Raw genomic sequence first — 19,121 nt, forward strand, 5'->3', positions numbered from 1 at the left:
CTGCGGCCAGCGCAGGCGAAGAGCGGCGGCGCGCGCGGGCGTGCGCGGGAGGGCGGCGGCAGAGGATCGGGCCGCGGGGGCCGGTGGCGGGCCCGAGCGGGCTGCGACGGGGCGCAGGCAGCACTGCCACATGGCAGGCCCCTGTTGGCTGCTGGCGGCGGCGGTGATCTGTCTGGCGCGGACGGACACGTCCGGCACGGAGAGGGGAGAGGTGGCTAGGGTTGGACCCGGAATTTGGAGAGGGTTGCACATATATATATAGGTAGGAGGAGGTAGGAGTGTCCAAAAGAGGTGTAGTTTTCGCCCACGCGATCGTGATCCGACAGCGGAGGACATGGAAGGGGTTTGGAAGGGTTATTGGGCCGTTTTGGAGGGGTTTGGGCTGCAACACACACGAGGCCTTTACGGTTCCCCGGTTAACCGTTGGAGTATCAAATGGACTCCAAATGACACAAAATTTGACAGGCGGTCTACCGATGGTGTACCAAGGCTGCTTGGCAAATCTTGGTCCATTTCGAGAATGTCTAACACCTGCTCACGAAAAGAGGAAAAAGGGGTACGCCGATGCATGTAGGAGTGTCGGATTGCAAAACGGACAACGAGGAAAATGCTCGGATGCAAGAGACGAACACGTATGCAAATGAGATGCACATGATGGCATGATACGAAATGTGTGGCAAGAACAAAATGCAAAACGAAGAAAAAAACCCAACCATGAAGGAATCTCATAACTTAAAGTCGAAAATGGCAAGAGTCGGAGTATAAATATGGCAAGTTACATCTGGGGTGTTACAACACTCCACCACTACGAAAGGATCTTGTCCCGAGATCTAGGACTAAAAGAACTCCGGATATTCAGAACGGAGGTGATCCTCGCGTTCCCAGGTGGCTTCTCGGTCGGAATGGTGTGACCACTTCACTTTCAGGAAGTTGATAGACTTGTTGCGAGTCTTGCGCTCAGTTTCTTCAAGAATAGCAACGGGATGCTCATGATAAGACAGGTGTTCTTGGAGATCAATATCTTCGAAGTTGATGGTGCAGTCAGGAGTCTTGAAGCACTTGCGAAGCTGTGACATGTGAAACACGTCGTGCACATTTGCGAAGTTGGACGGAAGCTCAAGTTGATAGGCGAGGTCGCCTCTTTTGCCAACGATCTTGAAAGGACCCATTTATCTAGGGGCAATCTTCCCTTTGATATCGAAGTGACGTGTACCTTTCATTGGAGAGATGTGGAGGTAGAGATGGTCTTCGATCTCGAAAGCCAAGTCACGGTGCTTGCTATCATAGTAACTCTTCTGGCGCGATTGCGTGGCTTTGAGATTTTCGCGGATGACTTTGCACATTTCTTCAGCCTCTGTGATTAAGTCATTGCCAAGAAGTTGGCATTGACCAGTCTCTGACCAATTAAGAGGAGTACGACACTTTCTGCCATAGAGAATCTCGAATGGGGCCTTGCCCGAACTCGCTTGTAAGCTGTTGTTGTAGGAGAACTTGGCATATGGAAGACAATCTTCCAACTTCATACCGAAGGAAATGACACAAGCCCTGAGCATATCTTCAAGAATTTGATTGACTCGCCTGACTTGGCCACTAGTTTGAGGATGGAAGGCTGTGTTGAAGCGAATGTTGGTGCCCATGGCCTTCTGGAAGGAGTCCCAGAACTTAGAAGTGAAGATGCTTCCACGATATGAAGATATCAATTGCGTAATGCCGTGCAAGGATACAATCCTAGAGGTGTATAGCTCTGCCAACTGAGCTGTTGTGATAGATTCTTTGATTGGAAGGAAATGAGCCACTTTAGTAAGCTTGTCGATGACAACAAAGATAGCATCATTTCCACGTTTGGACTTGGGAAATCCAGTTACGAAGTCCATGTCAATATGGTCAAACTTCCATTCTGGAATAGCAAGAGGTTGGAGGAGACCAGTTGGACGTTGGTGTTCTGCTTTCACTCTTCTGCAGACATCACATTCATTCACGAATAGAGCAATTTCTCGCTTCATTCGAGTCCACCAATACGACTGCTTGAGGTCATGGTACATCTTCGTACTTCTAGGATGAATGGATAGAAGGGAATTGTGAGCCTCGTTCATAATGACTTTCCTTAGATTGCCTTTAGGAACCACAATTGGATGCTCGAAGAAAAGAGTGTCTTTGTCATCAATGCGATAGCACTTGTATTTGGGTTGGCTCTTGGCGATCCTATTCTTCACTTTCTTCACCATTGCATCAAGAAGTTGTGCCTCACAAATCTGATCTTTCAAAGTAGGAGAGACTTGTAGGTTGGCAAGAAAGCCTTGAGGAACAACTTGGAGATTTAGTTTGCGGAAAGCTTCACAAAGGTCCGGTTGGAAGGGCTTGAGAATTAAACTGTTGCAGTAAGCCTTCCTGCTCAAAGCATCTGCGATGACATTGGCCTTGCCTGGAGTATATTCAATACTCGGATTGTATTCTTGAATCATTTCAACCCAACGAGTCTGCCTAAGATTGAGGTTGGGTTGAGTGAAGATGTACTTGAGGCTCTTATGATCAGTGAAGATGTCCACTTTCCTTCCCAACAAGAGATGTCTCTACGTTAATAGAGCATGGACAACTGCCGCCAACTCAAGGTCATCAGTGGGGTAGTTCTTTTCGTTGGGCTTCAACTGGCGAGAGGTATAAGCCACAACTTTCTTATCTTGCATTAACACAACACCAAGACCTTGCAGGGAGGCATCACAAAAAACTTCGAATGGTTTGCATTCATTAGGAGGAGTCAAAATAGGAGCTGTGACTAGCTTCTCTTCCAGGGTGTTGAAAGCCACGTCAAATTCAGGCGTCTAGACATACTTGACATGCTTCTGGAGAAGGTTGGAAAGAGGCTTTACAATCTTACAGAAATTCTCAACGAATCTTCGACAGTAGCTTGCAAGCCCAAGAAAGCTGCGGAGCTGCTTGACATTCTGAGGCGGTTCCCAATTCACAATTGCAGACACCTTCTCAGGATTAACAGAGATGCCTTTGGCGGAGATGATATGGCCAAGGTAGAGAACCACATCAAGCTAGAACTCACACTTTGAAAACTTCGCATAGAATTGATGCTCTCTGAGTTTGTCGAGTACCAATCTCAAATGCTTGGCATGATCCTCCTTGTTCTTGGAGAAAACCAAGATATCATCGAGATACACCAAGACGAAATAATTTGTGTAAGGGTTGAAGATGAAGTTCATCATGCGAGAGAACGTTGGAGGAGCATTGACAAGGCCGAAAGACATGACAGTATATTCATAAGAACCATAGCTTGTTCTGAATACTGTCTTGGGGATATCTTGTTCACGAATGTGAATCTGATGATAACCCATACGAAGGTCATGCTTGGAGAATACTTGGGCACCCTTAAGTTGCTCGGAAATCTCATTGATGTTGGGAAGTGGATACTTGTTCTTAATTGTCTTCTTGTTCAATGGACAGTAGTCGACACAAAGTCGGTATGTGCCATCCTTCTTCTTGACAAAAATAACACCACAACCCCATGGAGAAGAACTCGGTTTGATCAGACCCATACGCTCTTGTTCATCGAGTTGTTTCTTAAACTCCTTCAACTCTTTCGGTCCAAGCTTGTAAGGACGTTTGCAAATAGGTTCCATGCTAGGCTCAAGATCGATAACGAATTCAACTGGCCAGTGAGGAGGCATTCCTGGAAGCTCTTCTGGAAATACGTATTGATATTCACAACGACTGGAATCTGAGAGATGGCATTCAACTCGCCCTTCTCATTGAGAGAAAACAGTCGAATGGTATCATCATGAGTGGCATAGATGATCACATCCTCAGAAGAGTGTGTCAATTGAATCTTCCTGGCAGAACAATCAAGCTGAGCCTTGTGCTTAGAAAGCCAGTCCATGCCGAGAATTAGATCAATATCCGAGTTACCCATAACAATTGGAGAAGACAGGAACTTATAGTCACCCATCTTGATAGAAACCTTCGGAACCATGTAGCTTGTGTACAAGCATTTACCCGGGGAGACAACTGATAATGGTCTAGGCAAATCTTGGAACAGCAATTCATGCTTAGATGCAAATGGTCTTGAGATGAAACTAAGCGATGCAACAGTGTCAAAAAGAACTTTTGCAGGGAAATCGTTAACAGGAAGATTACCCATGATTACTTCTGAAGAGTCCTCTGCCTGAGCTGCGTTCATTATGTTGACCTTTGCAAACTTGGAATGAATTATGCATGACCACTGCATTACGGGAAGATCTCATAGGAGGAGGAGGCGGAAAGCGCCTTTGGTCGAAGCATTTTTTGCATATTGCCCTTTCTACTGACACTTGTTGCAAGTGACCTCTGAGAGCTGACGGTGATAAGGAGCACTTGACCTTGGAGTATGAGACTGCGCTTTGTTCTGATAGCCTGGGTTGGGTGGGTGGGAAGATCCATTGCCACCTTTACTCTTCTACTGGTAGGGCTGACGGAACGGAGGAGGAGGATGCAACCGAAACTTATGTTGCTTAGCTGCCACTTGAGTTGAAGAAGAAGATGGAGCTGCATCCCTGACTCTCTTCTTAGATGCATCACACTTGAGCTGAGCAGCCTCTTGCTTTAGTTCCATGTTGTAGAATTCATCATACTTGGTCGGCTCAAAAAGAATGAGAGCTAATTGCAGATATTCTCTGAGGCCACCTCTGAATTGATAAATCATGCTCTTCTCATCAGGGACGTCTTGTTTAGAGAAGCGGGCGAGTTTCTGAAACTGGATATTATATTGGTAAACAGACATGCTGCCTTCGTTGAGATTGCGGAACTCCTCACGCTTACTCTCAGCAACACTTTGTGGAATGTGGTGAGCTTTGAAGTCTCAGCGGAAATCATCCCAGGTAATCACACGACCTCCTCTGGAATCTTTGTATTGTTGATACCACTCAGCAGCTTGGTCTTTGAGTTGGAATGAAGGAAACTTGACAAAGTCCTCAGGCCTGACATTGCTCCACTCAAAATGCTTGCAGATATCCACGAGCCAATCGTCGGTATCTGTGGCCTCGACACAGTTGCTAAAGGACTTCGGCTGGTTTGCGAGGAACTGATTGAGGGTAGCAAGCTGAGGTTGATTGTTGCCTTGGCCTTCATTTCCTTGGTTGGCTTGCCCTTGGTTGCGCTCTTGCAAGAGTTGCAAAAGCCTCTAAGTGTTGGCATTGGTGGCTGCCATGACAGCTTGCCATGCCTCCGAAGGTGGAGGTGGTGGCGGAGGTTCCAGATTCTGACGCATTGGAGGAGCCATCCTGAAGAGGTTGACATCTGTTAGCATCTTGAAAGACATATATTCAAGCTGAATCAAAGGGTCAAAATTGCAACATATAGCCTTAACCTTCGAACAAGAATGAACGAATGAATTCCAAAGTAAATCCTCACACTTCCACAAGGTTGAGAAGCCACATAGATAAATGTAGAAGAAATAAAGCAACAAGGTATGGATATGAACAAATAAGTGGTAAGGATTACCCAATCACAAACCAAATATCTGCGGGAAGAAATACTAGTGCTACATGAATTCCCACCTATGGAACTCCGGAAACTTTCTGGTTATGCAATCAGGTGTTGGGGATACAGGGGAAGCATAATATCTCACCCAAAACTAGCAAATCCTACATCCAGCTGTATCCATCCTTCAACACATAACCAAGAAACCTTCGGAAATCATGTACCTCAACCTTCAAAAAGCATCCGTTATACGAGTTATGGCAATACTCCTGAACTCCCACCCAAGTACTGGGTGACGTCGAGGTTATCTCACCAACAACTGCATAAAGAAGATTTTCGATGTCGGCGAACTCAGGTATTCCAGAACTGCAACGATAAAATTGTGACGACAACACCTCGGCGCTCAACTCCCTGGGACACTACCACAACCCCTAAATGTCAGGAGGCACCAAGAACAATGTTCTTGTCACAAAACCATCGGAACGATTCCAAGATACCCGCGTGATCCTAAAAAAAATCGTGAAATTTGAGGAGAGAACAGTAAAAACTCTATGTTAGGAGGCCTCACCAGAACGACGAAGGGACCAGGGAGTAAAAATAATCCTACTCTCCGATATATATAATCCTAAGACTCAAAACGTTTTGTTGTAGACTCAACAATGTTAGTGATTCGATCAAGCAGGGGGATCCTAAGTCGGGGAAGGCTATGATTACCAACTTGTAACACCCACGATGCGGCTATATCTCCCACGTGTTGGGGCACGACTTAGAGGCATAACCGCATGGTAGGCATGTCGCAAGAGGGGTAATCTTTACACATCCCATGTACTGAATAAGAAAGGGATAAAGTGTCGGCTTACAATCGCCACTTCACACAATACATAAATATATCATACATCATCCAGAATACAATCAATATCCGACTACGAAACCACAATAAAGAAAGAAAACTCCAAATGCTTGATCCCCGATCGCCCCAATTGGGCTCCTCTACTGATCATACAGAAAAGAAACATAGTAACGGCCCGAATCCTTGTTGAACTTCCACTTGAGTTCGGTAGCGTCCCCTGCACTGGCATCATCGGCACCTGCATCTGTTTGGAAGCATCTGTGAATCACGGGGACTCAGCAATCTCACACCCTCGTGATCAAGACTATTTAAGCTTAAAGGTAGGACAGGGTAGTGAGGTGGAGCTGCAGCAAGCACTAGCATATATGGTGGCTAACTTACGCAAAAGAGAGCGAGAAGAGAAGCAAAGCACGGTCGATAAACTAATAACAATCAAGAAGTCATTCTGAAACTACTTACGTTCAAGCATAACATGAGACCGTGTTCTCTTCTCGGACTCCGCCAAAAAGAGACCATCACGGCTACACACACGGTTGATTCATTTTAATTAAGTTATGTGTCAAGTTTTCTACAACTCGATATTAACAAATTCCCATCTGCCCATAATCGCGGGCACGGCTTTCGAAAGTTCAAAACCCTATAGGGGTGTCCCAACTTAGCCCATCACAAGCCCTCATAGTCAACGAAGGATATTCCTTCTCCAGGAAGACCCGATCAGACTCGGAATCCCGGTTACAAGACATTTCGACAATGGTAAAACAAGACCAGCAAAGCCGCCTGAATGTGCTGATAAATCCTGATAGGAGCTGCACATATCTCGTTCTAAGGGCACACCGGATTGTCCAAACTTCCAGTAGGCCAGCCCAGAGTTTCCCCTAGTGGCCACCGGCGGCGGACAAGTTGGACCAACACTCGGAGGAGCACTGGCCCGGGGGTCTAAAATAAAGATGACCCTTGAGTCCGCGGAACCCAAGGGAAAAAGGCTTAGGTGGAAAATGGTAAAACCAAGGTTGGGCCTTGCGGGAGGAGTTTTATTCAAGGCAAACTATCGAGGGGTTCCCATAACACCCAACTGCGTAAGGAACGCAAAATCAAGGAACATAACACCGGTATGACGGAAACTAGGGCGGCAAGAGTGGAACAAAACACCAGGCATAAGGCCAAGCCTTCCACCCTTTACCAAGTATATAGATTCATTAAAGTAAAAAATATATAATGACAATGATATCCCAACAATAACCATGTTCCAACATGGAACATACTTCATCTTCACTTGCAACTAGCAACGCTATAAGAAGGGCTGAGCAAAGCGGTAACATAGCCAAACAATGGTTTGCTAGGAAAGGTGGGTTAGAGGCTTGACATGGAAATATGGGAGGCATGATATAGCAAGTGTTCGGTATCGTGGCATAGCAATAGAGCGAGCAACTAGCAAGCAAAGATAGAAGTGATTTCGAGGGTATGTTCATCTTGCCTGCAAAGTTCTCGGAGTTGACGAAAGCTTGATCCTTGTTAGCGTACTCAACAGGTTCCTCGATCACGTACTCATCTCCCGGCTCTACCCAAATCAAGAACACAAGCAAAGGACCAACAATCAATCACGGTGCAATGCACAAGCAACATGATGCAAAACATGGCATGACATGCGGGATGTGATATGCAAGGCCTATGCGTGCTCCGGAAGGGAAATATTGAACAAGGCATCAACTTGGAAAACCAAGTCTGCGGATGGAAATATGAGTTGATTTCGGTCGAAATCAATATAAAGATCACTGGAATCGGATGCACGGTTTGCAAATGGCAAGCAAAACAAGAATGACACAATTCTGCGATTAATAGCACGATGCCATCTATATGCAATAAGAAACTAAGCTACGGCACTTCAACATAACAACAAGGCATATGGTCGTGATCTACTCAAGATGCTTGACAAAACATGAACACTGAGCTATGGCTAAATCACACAAGAGCAGGTTCAGACAAGCATGGCAAAAGTGCAAAATATATCAGCTTCACAGACTTAGTGAAGATACTAACATACCACGAATAACATCAGGAAGCAATGTTTAGAGCAAGCAAACAACATGCTACAGGAACATATCATAGCAAAGAAAGCAATGGCATGAATCTACTAAATGCATAGAACAAAAGTCCCTTCCTGACCAAGAGCCAAAAAGGCATAGAAGATATGATGGCACCCATGTAAACATAGCAACTTTTATTAACAGTTTCAGACTTAGTAGAAAAATAGAGCACGACATAAACAGAACTATGAAGGCATCTTTGTGAGCTCGATTCACTCATCACAAGGCATTGCATGACAAGACAAGCATATAATCAACAGGAACACATGTCCATGAAGCTAACCATGACAAGAACAAGTTCATAGCATGCATGGATCAACTACAACAACCATGGCAAAATTAATTAACATGTAAACAATCTGCTAGGAACATTTTATAGCAAAAGTAGAGCAAGATTAAGTCATGCTAGTACACTCCATCATTGCAAACAGGGGCATGGATTGATATAGCACAACCATATGTCCAAATCACCCTCACTGAATCAACTCAAAACAAGCATGGATCTCACTGTAGCATCATGTTTACATGGCATAAAAATAACAGCAGGAAACGGACTTAGCAAAATTCTAAGTCCCAGAAATCAGCAATATCACGAAGGCTACTTTGCATGCTTGTGCTAGTCACCACATTGATTACAAAAATACATGTCAAACACCCGTGTAAAGATGGCATTGCATATATCAAAACACATGTAGAGCTCATGTTCATATGAAGCACCCATCAAATATGACAAAAATGACAAATCCTCATAGTCTGCTAAGTAACAGGAGCTAACATTTAATAGGACTCTTACATCACTAATTTGGGCATCAAGATGGACTCAAACGAGCAGACCATAATGGAATTAAATGAAGAGCACATCATGATGAACATTTTCATATATTACACACATAAAACGGAGCAGCACACATGAAGTTATGGCATGATGAACATGGCCTAAAAATGTTAGGGGGGAAATTACTTAGTGAAATCTTAGACCTCCAGATCTAGGGTTTGACCCCGAGCACGCAAACCGAGGCAGATCTGGAGCTCGCGGAGTTGTAGGGAGTCGTCGGAGTCAGGGAAGAAGGGGGGCGTCGGATCTGGCCGGCGCCGGCGCTGGCGACGGGCGGCGGGCGCGGCTCCGGCGGGGGCAGCATGGGGCGGCGGTGCAGGCGCGAGGAGGGGGCGTGGCGAGGCGGCGGCGTAGCGGCGTCGGGTGGCGCGGCGAAGCTGGCGAGGTGGCGGCGGCCGGCACGGGCAAAGAGCGGCGGCGCGCGGGCGTGCGCTGGAGGGCGACGGCGGAGGATCGGGCCGCGGGGGCCGATGGCGGGCCTGAGCGGGCCACGGCAGGGCGTGGGCGGCGCCGCCACGTGGCAAAACCCCGTTGGCTGCGGGCGGCGGCGGTGATCTGTCCGGCACGGACGGACACGTCCGGCTCGGAGAGGGGAGAGGTGGCTAGGGTTGGACCCAGAATTTGGAGAGGGTTGCACATATATATATAGGTAGGAGGAGGTAGGAGTGTCCAAATGAGGTGTAGTTTTCGTCCATGCGGTCGTGATCTGACGGCGGAAGACATGGAAGGGTTCTGGAAGGGTTATTGGGCCGTTTTGGAGGGGTGTTGGGCTGCAACACACGAGGCCTTTACGGTTCCCCGGTTAACCGTTGGAGTATCAAACGGACTCCAAATAACACGAAATTTGACAGGCGGTTTACCGATGGTGTACCAAGGCCGCTTGGCAAATCTCGTTCCATTCCGAGAATGTCTAACACCCGCTCATGAAAAGAGGCAAAAGGGGTACACCGGTGCACGTAGGACTGTCTGATTGCAAAACGGACAACTGGGAAAATGCTCGGATGCAAGAGACGAACACGTATGCAAATGAGATGCACATGATGGCATGATATGAAATGCATGGCAAGAACAAAATGCAAAACGAAGATAAAAACCCAACCATGAAGGAATCTCATAACTTAAAGCCGGAAATCCCAAGAGTCGGAGTACAAATATGGCAAGTTATACCCAGGGTGTTACACGGACACGCGCAACCGATCTTGCCATTTCGTTGGGAGCCCACCGGAGCTCCTTGTCGGTGGCACGTTAGATCTTATCGGCCTACCTCCATGCATCGACGGGGCACCCAGCGCCTATGACCTTCCTCGTGAAGTACCTGTCTTCGTACACCTCCTCGGCACGACGACGAGCCCGCCCCCAAAGCTCTGCCGCCTCCTTTTTCCAGGAGGCATCACGGGCTTCACAGGCCGCCTGGTACCTGGCTTCCTCCTCCGCCATTTCCTTCTTGACCGCAACTTGCCTAGCTTTCTCAGCCGGCGGCAGCGACTTCCACAGACAAAGATTGTACTGGCCCCAAAACCAATCCAAAGTTGGGGGGTCCGGCGCAACCTCGTCAGGCGGCGCGTAGGGGTTCATGTTGCTGCTAATCGAGTGAGCGTCCTTGAGGGGCGGTGACACCTCGTCGGCGCGTGGGTAGACCGGTGGCGCCATGGCATAGATTTGAGAGAGAGAGAGGGCGAGTGAGGGGAGGATGTAGATGATAATGCAGGCGGGACGACATGAGCAAGGTAGTATTTATTGGCGGCCGGAATCTAGATCGACGGGGACAGTACACACGCCGGTCGCAGGAATTTACGAGTACTGTAGTTTGAATTACACACAATTCCCGCCGCAAATCCGTGTGTGAACATAATAGCTGACAGTTTCCAATACAGAACCGTGTCTAATTAATGATCCCCGCCAATCATCTACCAAACCTCGAGCCGCGAGATAGAGTGCCAATCGTGTGGGGGCCGGTTGTCTTGCCAAATATTTACATATTCTTTTTTGGACACCAGATATTTACATCGTCTGATGATTTTTTAACTCGCACACAAGTACACAAAAATATGATTTTTCAAACCGTTTAGGTTAGGCGTTGGATGTAGATGTAGTCCAAATTTGAATTACGGTCATTAAATGGTTAGAAAATCACTTAAATGTCTTTAAAAGGTCAAATGACCCCAGAAAATTTCCAAATTTTCACATGACAGTTGTATTAGTGCATGTTAAACGTAGGAAAAAAATTGAAGGCCATAAGAGGAAGCTATCTCCCGTTCGTCAGCAAACATGCATTGTTCCCTCTCGGAACCACCAACTTCTAGTGAGTTGCTCCGGTTTGTGAGGGGTGTGTGTCCAAACTTTCGTGCCAATTTTTTTACCACATCATCTTGGTGGCATGACATTAAATCAAGCAAGGTTTCATGTTTTTCTGATCATTTTTTAGTTTTTTGGAATTAAAATGCCATTGCATGCACTCCATGCATGTGCACATGCCTTGACACCAATATGTTTGAAAATTCATTCGAATTTACTGCACGTGGAATTAACTCGCACACAAGTACACAAAAATATGATTTTTCAAACCATTTTGGTTAGTTGTTGCATGTAGATATAGATCAAATTGGAATTACGGTCATTAAATGATTAGAAAATCACTTAAATGTCTTTACAAAGTCAAGTGACCCCTGAAATTTACCAAATTTTCACATGACAGTTGTATTAGTGCACGCTAAACGTAGGAAAAAATTTAAAGGCCGTAAGAAGAAGTTCTCTCCCGTTTGTCATCAAACATGCATTGTTCCCTCTCTGAACCACGAACCTTCTAGCGAGTTGCTCCGGTTTGTGAGGGGCGTGTGTCCAAACGTTCGTCAAACATGCCAACTTGTTTAGCACATCATCTTGGTGGCATGACATTACATCAACCAAGGTTTCATGTATTTCTGATCATTTTTCTATTTTTTAATTAAAATGCCATGTCACTCCATGCATACGTATGCATGTGTCCATGTCATGAGACCAATATGTTTGAAAATTCCTTCTAATTTACTGCACATGGAATTAACTCGCACATATGTACACATATATGATTTTTCAAACCGTTTTGGTTAGGCGTTGCATGTAGATGTAGTTCAAATTTGAATTACGGTCATTAAATGGTTAGAAAATCGCCTAAATTTCTTTGAAAGGTCAAATGACCCCTTGAATTTTCCAAAATTTCACATTACAGTTGTAGTAGTGCACGTTAGACGTTGAAATTTTTTTAAGGCCGTGAGAGGAAGCTATCTCCCGTTCGTCATCAAACATGCATTGTTCCCTCTCGGAACCACGAACCTTCTAGCGAGTTGCTCCGGTTTGTGAGGGGTGTTTGTCCAAACTTTCGTCAAACATGCAAATTTCTTTACCACATCATCTTGGTGGCATGACATTAAATCAAGCATGGTTTCATGTTTTTCTGATCATTTTTTAATTTTTTGGAATTAAAAGGCCATGGCATGCACTCCATGCATGTGCCCATGCCTTGACACCAATATGTTTGAAAATTCCTTCAAATTAACTACACATGGAATTAACTCGCACACAAGTACACAAAAATATGATTTTTGAAATCGTTATGGTTAGGCGTTGCATGTAGATGTAGTTCAAATTTGAATTACGGTCATTAAATAGTTAGGAAATCACTTAAATGTCTTTAAAAGGTCAAACGACCCCTGAAATTTACAAAATTTTCACATGACAGTTGTATTAGTGCACGTTAAACGTAGGAAAAAATTTGAAGGCCGTAACAGGAAGCTATCTCCCGTCCGTCAGCAAACATGCAATGTTCCCTCTCGGAACCACGAACTTCTAGTGAGTTGCTCCGGTTTGTGAGGGGTGTGTGTCCAAACTTTCGTCAAACGTGCCAAATTTTCTACCACATAATCTTGGTGGCATGACATTAAATCAAGCAAGGTTTCATGTTTTTCTGATCATTTTTTATTTTTTTGGAATTAAAATGCCATGGCATGCACTCCATGCATGTGCCCATGCCTTGACACCAATATGTTTGAAAATTCATTCGAATTTACTGCACACGGAATAAACTCGCACACAAGTACACAAAAATATGATTTTTCAAACCATTTTGGTTAGGCGTTGCATGTAGATGTAGTTCAAACTTGAGTTACGGTCATTAAATGGTTAGAAAATCACTTAAATGTCTTTAGAAGGTCAAGTGACCCCTCAAATTTACCAAATTTTCAAATGACAGTTGTATTAGTGCACGTTAAATGTAGGAGAAAATTCGAAGGCCGTAAGAGGAAGCTATCTCCCGTTCGTCATCAAACATGCATTGTTCCCTCTCGGAACCACGAACCTTCTAGCGAGTTGCTCCGGTTTGTGAGGGGCGTGTGTCCAAACGTTCGTCAAACATGCCAACTTGTTTACCACATCATCTTGGTGGCATGACATTACATCAACCAAGGTTTCATGTTATTCTGATCATTTTCTATTTTTTAATAAAAATGCCATGTCACTCCATGCATACGTATGCATGTGTCCATGTCGTGAGACCAATATGTTTGAAAATTCCTTCTAATTTACTGCACATGGAATTAACTCACACACAAGTACACAGATAAGATTTTTCAAACCGTTTTGGTTAGGCGTTGCATGTAGATGAAGTTCCAATTTGAATTACGGTCATTAAATGGTTAGAAAATCACCTAAATGTCTTTGAAAGGTAAAATGACCCCTAGAATTTTCCAAAATTTTACATTACAGTTGTAGTAGTGCACGTTAGACATTGAAAAAATTTCAAGGCCCTAAGAGGAAGCTATCTCCCGTTCGTCATCAAACATGCATTGTTCCCTCTCAGAACCACGAACCTTCTAGCGAGTTGCTCCGGTTTGTGAGGGGTGTGTGTCCATACTTTCGTCAAACATGCCAATTTCTTTACCAATTCATCTTGGTGGCATGACATTAAATCAAGCTAGGTTTCATGTTTTTCTGATCATTTTTTAATTTTTTGGAATTAAAATGCCATGGCATGGACTCCATGCATGTGCCCATGCCTTGACACCAATATGTTTGAAAATTCCTTCGAATTTACTACACATGTAATTAACTCGCACACAAGTACACAAAAATATGAATTTTGAAATCATTATGGTTAGGCATTGCATGTAGATGTAGTTCAAATTTGAATTACGGTCATTAAATGGTTAGAAAATCAATAAAATGTCTTTAAAAGGTCAAATGACCCCTGAATTTACCAAATTTTCACATGACAGTTGTATTAGTGCACATTAAACGTAGGAAAAAATTTGAAGGCCGTAACAGGAAGCTATCTCCCGTCCGTCAGCAAACATGCAATGTTCCCTCTCGGAACCACGAACTTCTACTGAGTTGCTCCGGTTTGTGAGGGGTGTGTGTCCAAACTTTCGTCAAACATGCCAATTTTTTTAGTACATAATCTTGGTGGCATGACATTAAATCAAGCAAGGTTTCATGTTTTTCTGATCATTTTTTATTTTTTTTGGAACTAATATGCCATGGCATGCACTCCATGCATGTGCCCATGCCTTGACACCAATATGTTTGAAAATTCATTCGAATTTACTTCACATGGAATTAACTCGCAGACAAGTACACAAAAATATGATTTCTCAAACCATTTTGGTTAGGCGTTGCATGTAGATGTAGTTCAAATTTGAATTACAGTCATTAAATGGTTAGAAAATCACTTAAATGTCTTTAGAAGGTCAAGCAACCCCTGAAATTTACCAAATTTTCACATGACAGTTGTATTAGTGCATGTTAAATGTAGGAGAAAATTTGAAGGCCGTAAGAGGAAGCTATCACCCGTTCGTCATCAAACATGCATTGTTCCCTCTCGGAACCACGAACCTTCTAGCGAGTTGCTCCGGTTTGTGAGGGGCGTGTGTCCAAACGTTCCTCAAACATGCCAACTTGTTTGCCACATCATCTTAGAGGCATGACATTACATCAACCAAGGTTTCATGTTTTTCTGATCATTCTTCTATTTTTTAATTAAAATGCCATGTCACTCCATGCATACGTATGCATGTGTCCATCTCGTGAGACCAATATGTTTGAAAATTCCTTCTAATTTACTGCACACGAAATTAACTCGCACACAAGTACACATATATGATTTTTCAAACCGTTTTGGTTAGGCGTTGCATGTAGATGTAGTTCAAATTTGAATTACGGTCATTAAATGGTTAGAAAATCACCTAAATGTCTTTGAAAGGTAAAATGACTCGTAGAATTTTCCAAAATTTTACATTACAGTTGTAGTAGTGCATGTTAGACATTGAAAAAATTTCAAGGCCCTAAGAGGAAGCTATCTCCCGTTCGTCATCAAACATGCATTGTTCCCTCTCGGAACCACGAACCTTCTAGCGAGTTGCTCCGGTTTGTGAGGGGTGTGTGTCCAAACTTTCGTCAAACATGCCAATTTCTTTACCAATTCATCTTGCTGGCATGACATTAAATCAAGCTAGGTTTCATGTTTTTCTGATCATTTTTTAATTTTTTGGTATTAAAATGCCATGGCATGCACTCCATGCATGTGCCCATGCCTTGACACCAATATGTTTGAAAATTCCGTCGAATTTACTACACATGGAATTAACTCGCACACAAGTATACAAAAATATGATTTTTGAAATCGTTATGGTTAGGTGTTGCATGTACATGTAGTTCAAATTTGAATTACGGTCATTAAATGGTTAGAAAATCACTTAAATGTCTTTAAAATGTCAAATGACCCCTAAATTTACCAAATTTTCACATGACAGTTGTATTAGTGCATGTTAAACGTAGGAAAAAATTTGAAGGCCGTAACAGGAAGCTATCTCCCGTCCGTCAGCAAACCTGCAATGTTCCCTCTCGGAACCACGAACTTCTAGTGAGTTGCTCCGGTTTGTGAGGGGTGTGTGTCCAAACTTTCGACAAACATGCCAATTTTTTTACCACATAATCTTGGTGGCATGACATTAAACCAAGCAAGGTTTCATGTTTTTCTGATCATTTTTTTATTTTTTTGGAATTAAAAAGCCATGGAATGCACTCCATGCATGTGCCCATGCCTTGACACCAATATGTTTGAAAATTCATTCGAATTTACTCCACATGGAATTAAATTGCGGACAATTACACAAAAATATGATTTTTCAAACCATTTAGGTTAGGTGTTGCATGTAGATGTAGTTCAAATTTGAGTTACAGTCATTAAATGGTTAGAAAATCACTTAAATGTCTTTAGAAGGTCAAGCAAACCCTGAAATTTACCAAATTTTCACATGACAGTTGTATTAGTGCATGTTAAATGTAGGAGAAAATTTGAAGGCCGTAAGAGGAAGCTATCACCCGTTCGTCATCAAACATGCATTGTTCCCTCTCGGAACCACGAACCTTCTAGCGAGTTGCTCCGGTTTGTGAGGGGCGTGTGTCCAAACGTTCATCAAACATGCCAACTTGTTTGCCACATCATCTTAGAGGCATGACATTACATCAACCAAGGTTTCATGTTTTTCTTATCATTCTTCTATTTTTTTAATTAAAATGCCATGTCACTCCATGCATACGTATGCATGTGTCCATGTCGTGAGACCAATATGTTTGAAAATTCCTTCTAATTTACTGCACACGAAATTAACTCGCACACAAGTACACATATATGATTTTTCAAACCGTTTTGGTTAGGCGTTGCATGTAGATGCAGTTCAAATTTTAATTACGGTCATTAAATGGTTAGAAAATCACCTAAATGTCTTTGAAAGGTAAAATGACCCGTAGAATTTTCCGAAATTTTACATTACAGTTGTAGTAGTGCATGTTAGACATTGAAAAAATTTCAAGGCCCTAAGAGGAAGCTATCTCCCGTTTGTCATCAAACCTGCATTGTTCCCTCTCGGAACCACGAACCTTCTAGCGAGTTGCTCCGGTTTGTGAGGGGTGTGTGTCCAAACTTTCGTCAAACATGCCAATTTCTTTACCAATTCATCTTGCTGGCATGACATTAAATCAAGCTAGGTTTCATGTTTTTCTGATCATTTTTTAATTTTTTGGAATTAAAATGCCATGGCATGCACTCCATGCATGTGCCCATGCCTTGACAATAATATGTTTGAAAATTCCGTCGAATTTACTACACATGGAATTAACTCGCACACAAGTATACAAAAATATGATTTTTGAAATTGTTATGGTTAGGCGTTGCATGTACATGTAGTTCAAATTTGAATTACGGTCATTAAATGGTTAGAAAATCACTTAAATGTCTTTAAAAGGTCAAATGACCCCTGAATTTACCAAATTTTCACATGACAGTTGTATTAGTGCACGTTAAACATAGGAAAAAATTTGAAGGCCGTAACAGGAAGCTATCTCTCGTCCGTCAGCAAACATGCAATGTTCCCTCTCGGAACCACGAACTTCTAGTGAGTTGCTCGAGGGGTGTGTGTCCAAACTTTTGTCAAACATGCCAATTTTTTTACCACATAATCTTGGTGGCATGACATTAAATCAAGCAAGGTTTCATGTTTTTATGATCATTTTTTATTTTGTTGGAATTAAAATGCCATGGCATGCACTCCATGCATGTGCCCATGCCTTGACACCAATATGTTTGAAAATTCATTCAAATTTACTACACATGGAATTAACTCGCAGACATGTACACGAAAATATGATTTTTCAAACCTTTTTGGTTAGGTGTTGCATGTAGATGTAGTTCAAAGTTTTATTACGGTCATTAAATGGTTAGAAAATCACTTAAATGTCTTTAGAAGGTCAAGCGACCCCTGAAATTTACCAAATTTTCACATGACAGCTGTATTAGTGCACGTTAAACGTAGGAGAAAATTTGAAGGCCATAAGAGGAAGCTATCACCCGTTCATCATCAAACATGCATTGTTCCCTCTCGGAACCACGAACCTTGTAGCGACTCGCTCCGGTTTGTGAGGGGCGTGTGTCCAAACGTTCGTCAAACATGCCAACTTGTTTTCCACATCATCTTAGAGGCATGACATTACATCAACCAAGGTTTCATCTTTTTCTGATCATTTTTCTATTTTTTTAATTAAAATGCCATGTCACTCCATGCATACGTATGCATGTGTCCATGTCGTGAGACCAATTTGTTTGAAAATTCCTTCTAATTTACTACACACGGAATTAACTCGCACACAAGTACACATATATCATTTTTCAAACCGTTTTGGTTAGGCGTCGCATGTAGATGTAGTTCAAATTTGAACTACGGTCATTAAATGGTTAGAAAAAATCACCTAAATGTCTTTGAAAGGTAAAATGACCCATAGAATTTTCCGAAATTTTACATTACCGTTGTAGTAGTGCACGTTAGACATTGAAAAAAATTCAAGGCCCTAAGAGGAAGCTGTCTCCCGTTCGTCATCAAACATGCATTGTTCCCTCTCGGAACCACGAACCTTCTAGCGAGTTGCTCCGGTTTGTGAGGGGTGTGTGTCCAAACTTTCGTCAAACATGCCAATTTCTTTACCAATTCATCTTGCTGGCATGACATTAAATCAAGCTAGGTTTCATGTTTTTCTGATCATTTTTTAATTTTTTGGAATTAAAATGCCATGGCATGCACTCCATGCATGTGCCCATGCCTTGACACCAATATGTTTGAAAATTCCGTCGAATTTACTACACATGGAATTAACTCGCACACAAGTATACAAAAATATGATTTTTTGAAATCGTTATGGTTAGGTGTTGCATGTACATGTAGTTCAAATTTGAATTACGGTTATTAAATGGTTAGAAAATCACTTAAATGTCTTTAAAATGTCAAATGAGCCCTAAATTTACCAAATTTTCACATGACAGTTGTATTAGTGCACGTTAAACATAGGAAAAAAATTGAAGGCCGTAACA

This window comes from Triticum dicoccoides, chromosome 1A (genome assembly GCF_002162155.2).
Source record: "Triticum dicoccoides isolate Atlit2015 ecotype Zavitan chromosome 1A, WEW_v2.0, whole genome shotgun sequence".
NCBI classification, from domain to species: Eukaryota; Viridiplantae; Streptophyta; class Magnoliopsida; order Poales; family Poaceae; genus Triticum; species Triticum dicoccoides.